The following is a 12,500-nucleotide window of genomic DNA, read 5'->3' on the forward strand; positions in this document are numbered from 1 at the left end:
GACTACCAATTCATTATTCATCACCAACTTCCTTCCCCCCTGGGATTGTGGCCAAGGTTAGAACAGTCTGGACATAATCCACGCATATTATTTACTTGCTTTTCTTTGTTACTAAGCCTTGCTGTTCAGAGCTTAAAGGGGCAATAGTGTTCACCATGTTTGTGGAAAGAAATAGTCCTAGACAAGGATGAATTGTTTTGTTTTCCAGACAGAAAGTCCATGGAGATTTATTTGTATTCATGTGTACTTAATTTGTATGATGCTTTCTGTCTTATATTCTGTGTTCATTTACATCAATGTACGGCATATATATTTTCATATCCCTTCAATGTTTATTGTTAAAGGTACACTGTGCAATAGTTTAAGCAGTTCCAAAATAATTAGGAAATTCATGCTGCTCATTCACACGTTACCTTTTTCACAAATACCATCAAATCCATCATTGAATTGTCATTATGGAGAAAATGGCCCTTTACATATATGAAAAGGTGGATCTTCTCCAAGTCCGCCATTTTGAATTTCCAGAAATGTAGCTGCAAAACTTACCATGCTTTGGTCATACTAGTAAAATTCATTTATAATTTAGTAACCTAAATATTCATGAAAAGATTCAAATTGGCAATAGGCAGCAGAGTTGCAGTGAACAGCATGCAATATCTAATGTGGCCACCATCCTACTCAATGCACCTCTAAGCAGGGTAAACTTGTTCTTTCTCCGATGGATCTGATATCTCACAGCAAGCACCAACTGGAGCAATAATGAGCAAGATTAGCTATTTCCATAGCAGTAAATATAAACTCAGGCAATATTGGACACACTCATATGGGTGATCATAGGGGTGTCCTTTCTAAAATGCCAAGCCTTCGCATCTGTAGCGTATGTTGATGACTCGTCGTGTACCATATGCTCATCACCAATAGCTGCTGTTGCAATAAGAGAGGAGGTCTCAGCGAGGTGCTTTAGGACCCTGGTATTCATCAGACCCCCCCTCCTCACCAACCTACACATACTCTGGCTCTCATGAGAATATGTGGGCTTGGCTTGGTTTGGCTTGGTGTCTGTTATTTTAATTGAGATACTCTGTTTTCATGAATGGCTCCCCATTAACCAGTGAAACGAAATGAAGGCACACGTATACTAAATGCTCCAGGAGGGCTTTGGGTTTACACGGTTGTCTTTTATAACGGGATAGAAAATAATGTAGCATGTGCATGGAATTGGAGGGTATAGCCTACCATGAGCATCATGTGTACGATTGTGTGCATTGAAGTGTTGGAAATCTCAAAGCTAACTACCCTTAGGGGCAGTCATGGGTAAGCGGTTAGAGATGTACAGACTTGTATCCCAAAGGTTGCCGGTTCGACTCCCGACCTGACAGGTTGATGGGGGTGAGTAAGTGCTCTCCCCCATCCTCCTCCATGACTGAGGTACCCTGTGCATGGTACCGTCCCGCAGCACTGCTCCCTTGGGGCGCCATTGGGGGCTGCCCCCTTGCACGGGTGAAGCATAAATGCAATTTCATTGTGTGCAGTGTGCAGTGAACACTTGTGTGCAGTGTCACAATGACAAAGGGAGTTTCCCAGTTGGGCTTTCACTTTTTTGCTTTCACCTAAGGGACCTAGCAAAGCCAGAAGCTTGACAACAGTCACAAAGACCATTGGCAGACTGACTGTGTACAAGGCCCAGTAATATGCAGCAGAGTTGTTGGAGCAGGATAATTGGATAAGGGACAATGGTTATTGCCACAGCTCTGTACTAAAGTCAGCTCACTGGTAACTGGTGCAGGGATGGAAATACACTATCGATACGGTAGTTTTCCCTATTGTGTCACAGGCTAGTCATTATATTTTATATTTCTGTTGGTTCTGTGTTACCAAGATCGTATTGGTGGAGAGTTGAAGTATCAATCAAATGCAATCAATGCAACGCTGTGGGCTGCCATCGGTTCAGCCCCTGACTTGGCATGTTCATACATTGATCATATTTGTTAATCCGGAAGGTGAATTCTATGACCCCCTTATTTTAAATCTGGCTGAAGAGTTGTGTGAATTAGGCTGGAAGCGGTTTATTTTGGTGAACAAAATGGTTGGAACAAATGCTGGCACTGGATTGTAACTAGGTTAGAAAACCATGTTGCCGTGTCACGGCAGATTGCAAACATTCATCTGAAGCAGTTAGAAAGCCAACAAGATTTGGGGGAAAAAAACAGACAGAAATTGTAAAACAACATGCGTTGTTGTGGAAGTTTTCTATGCTGTCTGGAGTTCTCACCTCAATCTATTTCCATGAAAATCATGCCGACCGTCTGTCCCTTGGCTGTGAGCCATGCGCTGGGGAAGGAAACTGTGTGGAGGTGGGGGGGCTCTCACAAGGTTGCAGTGTGTCTTGTGTTATAAGGGTTTTTGCAATAGATTGCAGTGGCTTAGATTAAAAAGTGATTTGTGCTCCTCTTGGTGTGTGTGTGCACGTGCATGCGTGCGTGCGTGCGTGCGTGCGTGCGTGCATGTGTGTGTGTGTGTGTGTTTGTGTGTGTGTGTGAGAGAGAGAGAGAGAGAGAGAGATACGTTAGTGTTATTCTGTTATATGTCGTGTACAGTAGGTCTTAAAAACCTGGCAGACATTCTTTGCCAACTTGTTGACTGTAGCAACACATCGCTGCAGCGCATACCGTACCGTGGGGAGTTGGGCCATTGTGTGGCGTGATGGGATGTCAAAAGAAATGTTTTGTACAGCGAGTAAGCGCTGTCTGCTTACGTAAAGGCGCTTTTTTGTGATCCACTGAAACGTTTGTGACAAGTGTTGTGTGCATTTTACTGTATGCACATCTGAGAGCGTGTTCGAGAGAGAGAGAGAGAGAGAGAGAGAGAGAGAGAGAGAGAGAGAGAGGGAGAGAGATACTATGCCATGTATGCCATTACTGTTGGGAAGATGGAAGATGGCAGTCCGTGTAGGCCAAGTCTAGAAATTGATTTCCCGCTCTAAATCCATTGTATGAATGCCCTTTGTCACGTCAATAAAATGTTGAGAATATCACACAAAGAATGCATGTGTGTGTGTGTGTGTGTGTGTGTGTGTGTGTGTGTGTGTGTGTGTGTGTGTGTGTGTGTGTGTGTGTGTGTGTGTGTGTGTGTGTGTGTGTGTTGAGAGAGACAGACAGAGAGAGAGACGGACACAGAGAGACAGAGGCTCCAGTCTTCCGTGCTATGAGCAGCATCTCTGTTGTTGTTAGTTTGGGCGTGAGGGCCGAAATGTTGTGACAAGACAGAGAGAGAGAGAGAGAGAGAGAGAGAGGGAGAGAGGGAGAGAGAGTGTGAGAGATAGAGAAAGGGATATGAAGAGCAAGAGAAGGGAAGATAGGAAGGACACAGAGAGAAAGAGAGAATACAGAGGGAGTGTCGACAGAGGTAGAAAGAGAGAGAGAGAGAGAGAGAGAGAGAGAGAGAAAGAAGATAGGAAGGCACAGACAGAAAGAGAGAATCGAGAGGGAGTGTCGACAGAGGTAGAAAAAAAGAGAGGTGGGGATGCCTGCAGAGAGAGAGAGAGAGAGAGAGAGAGGATGCACTGTCTACGCTGTCAGGAGTGCTTCAGCGAGAGAGTAGTGAGCTGTGTTGGTGTTGTGGTGGCACGGATGCACTTGTGAAGTGTGGCAGTGCCCCACCGTATGGAGCCAAGTGGCAGCTCCTATAAGCAGTGGCAGGCTCAGAGAGAGAGAGAGAGTCCCCAGCTAACACACACACACACACACACACACACACACACACACACACACACACACACACACACACACACACACACACACACACACACACACACACACACACACACACACACACACACACACACACACACACACACACACTGCTGCCTGCTGTCGTCTGGCTCATGTCTGGCTCATGTCTGGCCTAGTTCCGGCAGATGATGCGTCTGTTGTTGTTTTTGTTTTTGTTGTTGTTGTTCATTTTGTTTTTCCAATGTTTTTTTTCCTCTTGCTTCTGCTGCTTGCTCTTTCTGGTTTTTTGTTCCATCCCTTAGTCGTCTTGTTCCTGTTTGGTCTTTGTTTTACTACTTTATATTCTGTGCATTCCTTGTGCTTGAAGTGTCTGCCTCGATTGAAGCTCGAGAAAGGCTTTGTTGAATTGGATGTTTCAGTTCAAGCTTTGTTACTACCAAAGCTCAAATACTGTACACACCGAGTGGAAACAAATATGTGCCGAGTGCCAATTCTGATGATATTATACAAGAAGTGCTGAACAACACACAAGGGGTTCTCTGTCTTTGATACACCCTCCCCTTCCCCTACTTCCTACTTCCTTCTCTCTCTCTCTCTCTCTCTCTCTCTCTCTCTCTCTCTCTCTCTCTCTCTCTCTCTCTCTCTCTCTCTCTCTCCTGTGCTCCAGCACTGTTCCTTCTGCAGTCTATTCTCTGTCTCTCACTTTTGTTCCCACCCTGTCCCTTTCGCTTTCCAACTATTAGCCTTGGCAAAGCCTCATGTTTGGGGGGGAGGTCTTGGGTCAGACTCAATCTCCACAGTGCCACCAGGCTACCTCCCTCTCCCCTGCATAGCTCCACTACCACCAGGCTACCGCCCTCTCCCCTGCATAGCTCCACTACCACCAGGCTACCGCCCTCTCCCCTGCATAGCTCTACTACCGCCAATCTACCTCCCTCTCCCCTACCACACAGTAAAACAGTCTTAATTCAACACTTATGTCAAGCCAAATACAATCTAGAAGATGTTAAATAGACTCTGTATTTGTTGAATTAACACTGCATTCTTGGACTGTGCATGCTGGCTCCCTCCCTTTCCCGGGCCTAGCTCCAAGGCACCAGGCTCCCGCACTCTCTCCAGCCTACCTCCAGGTGCTAGGCTCCCGCACTCTCTCCGGCCTAGCTCCAGGCACCAGGCTCCCGCACTCTCTTCAGCCTAGCTCCAGGTACTAGGCTCCCGCACTCTCTCCGGCCTAGCTCCAGGCACCAGGCTCCCGCACTCTCTCCGGCCTAGCTCCAGGTACTAGGCTCCCGCACTCTCTCCGGCCTAGCTCCAGGTACTAGGCTCCCGCACTCTCTCCGGCCTAGCTCCAGGTACTAGGCTCCCGCACTCTCTCCGGCCTAGCTCCAGGTACTAGGCTCCCGCACTCTCTCCGGCCTAGCTCCAGGCACCAAGCTCCCTCACTCTCTCCGGCCTAGCTCCAGGTACTAGGCTCCCGCACTCTCTCCGGCCTAGCTCCAGGTACTAGGCTCCCGCACCCTCTCCGGCCTAGCTCCAGGTACTAGGCTCCCGCACTCTCTCCGACCTAGCTCCAGGGCACCAGGCTCCCGCACTCTCTCCGGCCTAGCTCCAAGGCCCCAGGCTCCCGCACTCTCTCCGGCCTAGCTCCAAGGCACCAGGCTCCCGCACTCTCTCCGGCCTAGCTCCAGGTACTAGGCTCCTGCACTCTCCCCGGCCTAGCTCCAAGGCACCAGGCTCCCGCACTCTCTCCGGCCTAGCTCCAGGTACTAGGCTCCTGCACTCTCCCGGACCTAGCTCCAAGGCCCCGGGCTCCCGCACTCTCTCTCCCCTGATGGGCTCCAGGCTCTGGGTTCCCTCACTCTGCCTTGGTGGGCTCCAGTGCCACCAGCTCCATGGGAAGGGCCAACACAGTAGTCTCATTCCAACTCGTCAATTTCTGACTACCTTCTGCCAGACTGCAATTTTTGACTTCAAGGGCATACCTGCCACTTTGCACGTTGACCAGGTGGCCTAAACTTACAGTAGACCTTTCTCTAACCCTAATGTTACGCTGCCACAAGGGTGCGCCTTTGAGGTGCATGTCACATTTTTACTTCAAGGGCATACCTTAGATGTCAAAATTTGCAGTCTGGTCAAATGTAGTCAGAAATTGATGAGTTGGGGTGATCAACACAACACGGGCATGCTTCCTCTTGGAAGCAAACCAATTGTGCAGTGTTATTGTTGGACTACTAAACAATTAGGTCCTCTCCTAGAAAAAATCATTGTTATATTTGACTATCTGTTTCTTCTCTCTCCCTCTCTCTCTCTCTCTCTCTCTCTCTCGCTCTCTCTCTATCTCTCTTTCTCTCTCTGTCTCTCTCTCTCAATATCTATCCCTCTATCAGTGTCTGGAGATACAAGGGTAATGCTTTTTGTTGGTTGTTATTTGCTTTGGTGGTGATGCAGCAAGGGGGCAGATGAGAAGATGGCTACCCCTTTGTTGTTCCTGTCTGCCTGTCTTTCTATCAGCCGGTCTGCCTGTCTGCTTCTCCCTCGGTCAGTCTGTTGTCCAGAGATATGAAAGAAACGCTTTTGCTTGCTGTGCTTTGCTTTGGTCGTGATGCATTTGGGGTGGGTCTCACTCCCCCCCCCCCCCCCTCTCTCTCTCTCTCTCTCTCTCTCTCTCTCTCTCTCTCTCTCTCTCTCTCTCTCTCTCTTTCTCTCTCTCTCCCCCCCCCTCTCTCTCTCTCTCTCTCTCAGCCTTTCTGTCTACCTCTTTCTTACTTTTCACAAACACACTCATGCAAGGCTGCTCATCTCCCCTGTGTGAATAGATAGATTTTGTTGCAACTTTTCTTTGGACCTGATGTGGGCAAGTCTGGTCCTGGGTGTGATTGATGCCTCAGATATCTCTTTGTCTCCCTGTGTATCTCTCGCTCTCTCTCTATCTCTCTGGGTCTGCCCATTTCTCTCTCTCTCTCTCTCTCTCTCTCTCTCTCTCTCTCTCTCTCTCTCTCTCTCTCTCTCTCTCTCTCTCTCTCTCTCTCTCTCTCTCTCTCTCTCTCTTTGTCGCACCCCCCCCCTTCTCTCGGTTCGGGTGTTATATGCGCCTGGTGTGCTGAGGTGTGATTGAGGCTCCATGCAGTGGCGGAACAATTGCACACAGGGCGCCAGAGAAAAGCACTGATAGGTTCCCTCATATGGACTGCCAAGGTCACAATTGGGCCCCATCCACCAACACGGGAGGATGCTGGGCCCAGGGGAAAATGGCCTGTTTGCCCCCAACCCCATCCCCCATAGCTACGCCCCTGGCGTTATGTCTCTTTGTCCGTCTCTCTTTCTTTCTCTTTCTCTCTCTTCCTCCCTCGCTCTTCTCCCTACCTATCACTCAGTTCAAATCAATTCTGTTTCTTTCTTTATCACTCTCTCTCTCTCTCTCTCTCTCTCTCTCTCTCTCTCTCTCTCTCTCTCTCTCTCTCTCTTTCTCTCTATCTCTATCTCTCTGTCTCTGTCCCTCTGTTTCTGACTTTTTTCTGTCCTCTCTCTCTCTCTCTCTCTCTCTCTCTCTCTCTCTCTCTCTCTCTCTCTCTCTCTCTCTGTCTCTGTCTCTGTGCCAGCCACAGCGTGTGTGATTGAGGCCTTCCCTGATGAATCCATGACACCAGGTGCTCCCAGGTGCAGGTGCAGGTGCAGGTGACACGGGGTGACAGTGACAGAGGCGGCAGTGATGATGGCAGCAGGGCCGTGGCTAAAAATAGCTCCTTGCGCGCGCACACACACACACACACACACACACACACACAGCAGCTGAGAGCTTCGGCTGGGCCCAGAACAAAGTAATCTGAAAGCCCCCCCCCCCCCCTCCCCAGTGCATGCAATGTAGTGAGGACCCAATTCTGGGCCCACTATGTCCCTGGGCCCGGGACAACAATCCCCTTTGTTCCCCTCTGTAGGCTTCCCTGCACACACACACACACACACACACACACACACACACACACACACACACACACACACACACACACACACACACACACACACACACACACACACACACACACACACACACACACACACACACACACACCAATCCCTTCCCTCCCATTGACTGATGGGCTTTGATTAAATTCTAAATCTTGTGCCATCCTATTGGTGATTATCCAGGGCTGCTGTGCTGTGGCGCTGCCTGGTGGCTTTTGCCCTCGTGTGGGCCGCCAGCTTGGGCGGACCATCTGGTTGGAGGGTTGGAGGCTTGTTGTTTTGCTACCATGTCAGAGCTTATCCAGTCTCTCTCACCCAATCTCACTCACTCTCACTCTTTTTACCCCCCTGCCCCCGCCCCCCTCTCTGTCTGTCTGTCTGTCTGTCTGTCTGTCTGTCTGTCTGTCTGTCTGTCTGTCTGTCTGTCTGTCTGTCTGTCTGTCTGTCTGTCTCTTGGTCCTTGGTCTCTCAAACTATTTTACTTTTACTCTCAGTACTGTGTGTGTCTTTGTGTGTGCGTGTGCGTGTGCTCGTGTGCGTGTGCGTGTGCTTGCGTGTGTGTGTGTGCGTGTGCATGTGCATGTGTGCATGTGCATATGTGGGTGTGTGTAGTCTGACAAACCACAGAGAAGTAACAGCCTCTTCAATTATTTTTAGTAAATAAAGGCCTGACCACCTGGATATCACACACACACACACACACACACACACACACACACACACACACACACACACACACTCACACACACACACACACACACACACACACACACACACACACACACACACACACTCACACTCACACACACACACACACCTGGCCTCCCCTTGAATCATCATCATTGACAACATTGTCTACCTTTATACGCTTGCATACTCATGGGAAAACATGCACTAGCACGCACGCACGCATGCACACACACTCATCAATACCTCCCACTACCACCACCTCCAGCCGGAAGGGCACCATGCATAACGTTATGCTAGTAGCATTGTAATACTGTTCAATCATATGCAGTATCCTTCTCCACAGCTTGTCTTCTGCGTGTAGGAGGAAGTGGTGGGTGAGCATTGAGCCTTGAGCAGTAAATTACATAAAGACCCTCCGTGTGGGAGTCAGTGGAGACAGGCAGGCTGTGGGCTTTAGGCAAAAGTCATGCTACAGGTAATGGTCATTGATTAGGGTAGCAGTTCCCAAACCAGGAGTCAGGACCCTGTAGGTGGGTTGTGGAGGGGGAGAAGGTAGTGTTTGCATAAAATGTATGTTGTATGTATTAAAATATATGAAGAGTTTGTTTGCAAAACGGTGTATCTTCATTTAGCAGAATGTTGGGAAATTGACATTTTTATATTGGGCATTCCATTACCTTGCATTGCAAAATGCATTTTATATTGAAAAAGTAAGCTGGTATTCTCAAAGTATTTAAATGGCAAGAATTCACACATAGATGATAGGACCTCTGAACAGTAATTTTCGATAATAAAATGCAAGAGTCAAAACTAAACTCTTTATATGCTTTCATAATAATATAGCCATTCAATTAACTGGTATTAATAGTATTAAGATGTATGGTTGTTCATAAATGTATAAGTTATATGAATATATAAGTTTTCCTTTTCACATTAACCTCTTAGCACATAGCCTATGCTATAATCTTACTGTCACCAGAAATAATGGTTATGTCTTAATGTGTTACGTAGCCTCTTACTGCAGCAGGGGTCGCCGGCGACCCTATTCACTTGCTGAAAATGCTTAACTACATCATAACATTGCTATGACATTACAGAGAGCCATAGTGCTGTGCTAAGGGGTTAAGACTCTCGGTCATGTCATAGCAATGTTGTTATGATGTAGTAGAGTATGTTCAGCAAGTAGTGAGGCCCGCCGGGGACCCCATCTGCACTAACAAAAACTAGCAATATGTAGCGACAACAGCATGTTTGGCATTTGGAATATGGGGGGGGGGGGGGGGGGGGGGTTCCCCAGCATATAAAGTGCTTGGCAACCACTGGATTTAGGTAATGGCCATATATTGGGGGTGGCGAGGAGGGAGATGGAGCGTAGGGGGGTGGTGGTGATGAAGGGGACAGTCACGGCTGTCTGCCATTCGCACGGCGGCCAACAGGGGTGGTGGTGGTGGTGATGAAGGGGACAGTCACGGCTGTCTGCCATTCGCACGGCGGCCAACAGGGGTGGTGGTGGAGATGAAGGGGACAGTCACGGCTGTCTGCCATTCGCACGGCGGCCAACAGGGGTGGTGGTGGTGATGAAGGGGACAGTCACGGCTGTCTGCCATTCGCACGGCGGCCAACAGGGGTGGTGGTGGAGATGAAGGGGACAGTCACGGCTGTCTGCCATTCGCACGGCGGCCAACAGGGGTGGTGATGGTGATGAAAGGGACAGTCACGGCTGTCTGCCATTCGCACGGCGGCCAACAGGGGTGGTGATGGTGATGAAGGGGACAGTCACGGCTGTCTGCCATTGGCATGGTGGCCAACAGGGGTGGTGGTGGTGGTGATGAAGGGGACAGTCACGGCTGTCTGCCATTGGCATGGTGGCCAACAGGACAACGCAGCATGACAACACACTGACTCACGGCTGGCTGCCTCGCAATTAGGGACATATGGTTCGAGCACGACCCTTGGACTGACTGGTTCGCTCGCTTGGCCCTCGCACAGGTGTGTATGTGCGTGTGTTTGTGTGTGTGTGTGTGTGTGTGTGTGTGTGTGTGTGTGTGTGTGTGTGTGTGTGTGCGGGTGAGTCGGTGTGTGCGTGTGTGTGGTATGTGTGTGTGTATTTGTGTGTGTGTGTGTGCTGGTAGCCTATGTGTCGTGTCCATTAACCCCTTAGCGCAGCACTATGGTTCTCTGTAGTGTCATGGCAATGTTGTTATGATGTAGTTGGGCATTTTCAGCAAGTGAATAGGGTCGCCGGCGACCCCTGCTGCAGTAAGAGGCTACACTAAACCACCTTAAACATTGTCTTTCTCATAGGATAGTGCTGGCTTTGGTCTGGACACTAATGTACAGTATGTTATGAAGATATACTGTATCATGAGTTTTATGGCAGGTGTCAAAAGAACAACATAGGGTTAGGTGTGTGTGTGTGTGTGTGTGTGTGTGTGTGTGTGTGTGTGTGTGTGTGTGTGTGTGTGTGTGTGTGTGTGTGTGTGTGTGTGTGTGTGTGTGTGTCTGTCTGTCTTTATTCCTTATATGTCAGTAAATTCATGACTTCACCTCGGCCCTGCACTGCAGTACAGAGTAGACCAGATAGCATTACAGTATATCGCCTCAAAATGACCACCCCTGGCCATCCATGCCTCTGCAACCATCACGGTGCGAAAGCATGCCATATAGCATCATGCCACTCTGGTGTGTGCTGTCTGCTGTCCGCGGGGGATTGTCAGGATATCGTGTGGGAGATACAGGGCTTCCCAGCAGGCAGGGAGGAAGCCATGTGGCCTCAGCGCTTTATGGTTCCCCATATTGATTGTGGCCAGTCAGTCGGCTGCTATGGGGGTGTTTGGGTTGAGTCAGCGCGGCAAGACAGACGGTCTGTGTACTGTTTACCCACAGTAATTATATAAGCTGGGTGTTTTATTGCACCAATTCAGCAGAGATGGTGGGGGGGAGAGAAGAAGTGGGTGGTAGAGAGAGAGAGAGAGAGAGAGAGAGAGAGAGAGAGAGAATGAGAGGAGATTGGTGGTGGTGGTGGTGGTGGGGGGGTGGGGGGGGGTTGGGAGAGTAAAAGAGACAGTGTAGGGGAAGGGAGGGTATCAATGCCAGAGAGAGAGAAAAAAGATAGAAAGCAACCAGAAAAAAGACAAATAGAAACAGTGCCATCTGCTGGTTGGATGTACACAATGCACCGCAACACTCACCACTGTGCAGCAAAAAAAATCAATTAATGCAGCAGTCTTTTTGTTTGATCACAGTAAAACAAAGCTAAGGAGAATTGACAAGGCATTTGTTCAAATTGAGTGGGGCAAAAATGCGTTTGTGTAAGTGGAGTAAGTCATCGATCACCAACGGCTGGAAAAGCACTCATTACGGCAGTTTGAAATCAATAGATCTGCCAGGGCTTGGCAACGAGAGGCTTCTGTATATAAAATTGTTTTGCCATAGAGATCACCGTTTGTGGTTTAGGTGTGAGCTGTGCGGTGTGGGGATTAATATGATCTTGCTAATGAATGCAAGGGGAAGGCGTATGGATTTTCAAATACCCGCAGTCAAACCTCTTTTTATTTGCTCTTATGTGGTTTCATAACACAGATAAGTAAACAGTTGTTGACTAAACTCCTGTATGTGGCCTAAGCAGCAAATAGCCTATATGTTTAAGCCTATACCTTACAGTTCAAGACATAAAATACACTTAGCTTTCCCTGTGTCTCAAATGATTAAGGCAATAAATTGTTGACCCGGGTTTGAGTCTGGCCTGATGTTTTTTTCCCAGTCCTCCCCCATTTCTCTTGTCCTCTTGCTTCCTGTCACCATCTCACACTGTCCTGTCAAGCAAGGGCATAAAAGCCCCTAAAATATACGTGTGAAATTGTTCTCTCGCTAAATATTATTCTATTCTATTCTAAAGACAAATCCTCTTGTCTATAGTCAGCCCTAATCAAGCCCTAATAAACTGTTGACCTCGTTCTGTCTTCAGAAACATAGACATGCCATGGCAATATTTCATCAGTAAAAAAGACAATACCTCACCATACATATCAACAGGAGGAATTACAAAGCAACATAAATCAGATCTTGCATGCAAAATATGTTTCAATGTCGCTGAGCCTTAGTAGTATGTCGCTG

The 12,500-nt window shown here is 48.4% G+C and overlaps 1 protein-coding gene across 2 annotated transcripts in view; it reads left to right on the plus strand.

The window, feature by feature from the left end:
- pkib (protein kinase (cAMP-dependent, catalytic) inhibitor beta) overlaps positions 1-12,500 on the plus strand; it is a 46,719-nt gene that overhangs the window by 28,312 nt on the left and 5,907 nt on the right. The gene's annotated exons all lie outside the window — the stretch shown is intronic.

Source organism: Engraulis encrasicolus, chromosome 18, assembly GCF_034702125.1.
Source record: "Engraulis encrasicolus isolate BLACKSEA-1 chromosome 18, IST_EnEncr_1.0, whole genome shotgun sequence".
Lineage (NCBI taxonomy): Eukaryota > Metazoa > Chordata > Actinopteri > Clupeiformes > Engraulidae > Engraulis > Engraulis encrasicolus.